General features: G+C 53.6%; 1 long non-coding RNA gene across 1 annotated transcript; it reads left to right on the forward strand.

Moving 5' to 3' along the window:
* Window positions 1-1083: 1083 nt before the first annotated feature.
* Window positions 1084-2537, forward strand: LOC108445152. The gene is made up of 2 exons (XR_001859899.1): window positions 1084-1379; window positions 2307-2537. It is a non-coding gene; the product is annotated as an uncharacterized LOC108445152 (long non-coding RNA).
* Window positions 2538-3188: the final 651 nt, after the last annotated feature.

Here is a 3188-nt window from a genome sequence, read left to right on the forward strand (position 1 = left end):
GCATACCACCCTCTCAAAGAGAAGATGTTTCCCTTCTAGGAATGAGCTCTGGGTGTTCTTTGAAAAGCTTTTCCCTATGGGCACCAGCAGTTGGATGGTCAGGCTGCATTTGCAAGTCCTTTGGGAGCAGGACTTTGACACCCCTCAGGGGCAGCGGGGTTTGTTGGAGGGCAACACTGCAGGGCTGCTGCAGGAAAGTCAGCCCAGCCTTGTGTGCATTGTCCCTGACAATGTTTTTGCCTGGCAGGGTTCATGGAGCAATAACAACCACATAAATAAGTTAAAGCATATGACTCAGGATAGGAAGCTTGGACTTGCCTTGGCAAAATCCTCTTTCTCTTTTGCAAAGCATTAAAGATGCCTGAGCCTTAATATTCTGCCATCCACGTGTAAAGCTTGGGCATCTCACCAGGGAACAGCGTGACCAGCGCTGGCAGCAGGCAAACTGGTCTGGAGGTGCTGGGCAGAGAAAATTCCCTTGGGAAGCACACTTCAAATCTGAGCTGACTGCGAGGTCTGCACAGCCCCTGGATGCAGGGAGAAGAGGTGTGATCAGGAGTGTGCTGCAGACGCTGATCGGCATTTGGCACCAGACTAGAGCAAAGGTGAAACTGCAGGAAACACTTTTAACGGTGACCTCGTTGCCACAGCGCTGGACAAAATTAGGAAAGTAGAACCTGAGAAAGGGGCTGAACTACCAGCCAAACAGGATGGTGAAGTTAAGGAGCGTATCAGTCACATTGGCTGCTTTGTGCTCCTTGCCATGCACAGCCTTGCTCCACGCCACTGAACTAAAGCTGTTCCCAAAGGGAAGGTTGGGACCCTAGGTGAGCTTGCCAGACCAGCAGAAATTAAGCTGGGGATATTCCAGCCAAGCAAGACCCAGAGATGCTCAGAGACATTAATGGCTACCATCAAAGCATCTTTAAACCTGCAGGCCAGCACCAAAGCAGCCAGCTGTCTGTGATAAATATGCAAGCCACGCTTCAGTCGGGGAGAAATAAATAAGCTGTTGTACACGGAGCAAGGGAGGTGGGGAGCTCCTGCCCAAATCACTGCTCAGCAGAGGAGTTTCCCTGGAGACTGCTTCCTCGGAGCCTGCGCAGGGCCAGCACAGGGCTGGGAGGCAGCACCCAGAGCTGCTTGATGTGGTCTGGGCAGGCACAGGGACACATCTGGGGTGAAGGATGAGGTGGAGAAGCAGGACTGGGGATGCTGGTCAGGTGCTTTCATTGAATTTGGGGAAAGCAGAGATGGATTACTTCCTGCAGAAATGTGGAGACTCCTTGGCTGCTTCTCAGCAAGCCCCTGGAGGGAGGAGCAGAATATCCAAGTGCCGTGGATGCTGGGCAGAGCAGGGGAAGATGGGTCCAACAGAGGTGAGGAGACCAAGGGGAGAGACATGGCCGGTGTGTTTACACCAGCTGGAGGTGGTGCACACTCAGCTTCCCTTCCCATGAAGGATGGGGTGTTTGAGAGCTGACCTGCCAAGGTGATGCTCCCTACGGCTGATGCAGGAAGCTTGCATGGACACTTCCCTCTCTCCCCCCTCGCTTGTGCATTTATTTTCTAGCACTGAAACCCTGCCGGGGTTTGGCCTGGCTGGGCACAGCATGAGGGTGAGACTCGCCCAGCTCCCTCCTGCCTGGCAGCTCTGGAGCCAGTTTGGCTCTTGGCCACCGCGGGCTCCTTCCCGCTCACGTGGCAGCAGAGCAGCGTCCCAAAGGGACCGAACTGGAATGCTGCACACTGGCTGGGGGACAGGTGAGGGACACCACTGGGCTGCAGCTCCCCTGGCTGCAGCCACCTTCCTCACCCCACTGTGCTCCCCACCCAAGGAGCTGCTCCTAGAGAGGGTGTAGGTGGGAGACTGGCTGGGGGTTGTGCAGCTCCCAAGTCACACTCATGAGGAGCGCAGGGACGCCTGGCACATCACGGACTGGGCCATACAGAGCACAGGGTGTGGCCTGGGTTACTGCAGTTGAGGTACTGAGCCAGCCAGGCAGCCAGGCCAGCAGACAGCTCACTGGAGTTATATTTAAACTTCCTTTTGGAATTTTACTGGCCAAGTTCTTGAATGATTTGGGATAACTGCTCATGATTCCTGAGGCTGTGGCACAGGAGGGTACTCTCTTTGCCAAGAGGTTGGGTACCAAGGGATGCAGAGAGCCGAGATGGTCTCAGTGGAGCATCCCTGACAGCCTGGGACTCCCTCTATGGATCCACCAGAGCCCTGACGCTGTTGCCCTTCCAAATGTTGTGCTGAGCTCACGTTTGTTTCTCACTTTCTTCTTTCCTTCCAACAGTGAAATCAGCTTTTCATCCTTCTCCACGCATCAGCAGCTGGGGGCTACGTCTTCAGTGCCTTGTCATGCTGACGGGTCTCCTGCAGGGATTGCATAGATGTGTCCCTGGGGCTGCGGGACATGCTGGGACTTCCAGATGAACCTTTCCGGGCAGAAGCAGAGTCGCGTGGTTGCTGTGATGAGGGAAGAGGCTGGGAGAGGCTTGCATTGAATAAAAAAGGCATCAAGTAAGGGCTGCTGTGAATTAGGCAGGTTGTGCTAAATGGTAACAGCAATGCAGGTTGCCTTTTAAACGTGTATAATTCACGTGCACATACACACACAGTCTGCAGCCACTGTCTTGCTGGCTGCAAGAACTGAGGACAAATACCAGAAACATTAATGATGGTGATGAGCATGTGACATTCTATCAGCTAGAGATCAATTATGTATTTTAACCTCCTCAAACGAAGGTTTTTCTGGGCACAGGAGACAAGAGGTGGTCTCTCCCCCATCAATGTGTATAAATATCTGAAGTGGGGGGGTGCCAAGGAGATGGAGCAGGGCTCTTCTCGGTGGTGTTGAGCAATAGGACACAGGCAATGGGCAAAAATTGATGCACGGGAAGTTCCACCTGGAATATAAGGAAGAACTTCTTTACTGTGCAGTGACCCTCACTGGAACAGAAACCAGAGAGGCTGTGGAGTCTCCCTCAATGGAGATATTCAAGAACCGTCTGGATACAACCCTGTGCCATGTGCTCTGGGACGACCCTGTTTACACAAGGAGGTGGGACCAGATGGCCCAACCAGACCGTTTCTGTGATTCTGTGTTCCCCAGGACACGCACCGAGTCCCCTTCTGCACTTTCCAACCAGGTTATCCGTTATCCCCGGCCGGGGAG

Source organism: Corvus brachyrhynchos, unplaced genomic scaffold, assembly GCF_000691975.1.
Source record: "Corvus brachyrhynchos isolate BGI_N302 unplaced genomic scaffold, ASM69197v1 scaffold21, whole genome shotgun sequence".
In the NCBI taxonomy this organism is placed as follows: Eukaryota; Metazoa; Chordata; class Aves; order Passeriformes; family Corvidae; genus Corvus; species Corvus brachyrhynchos.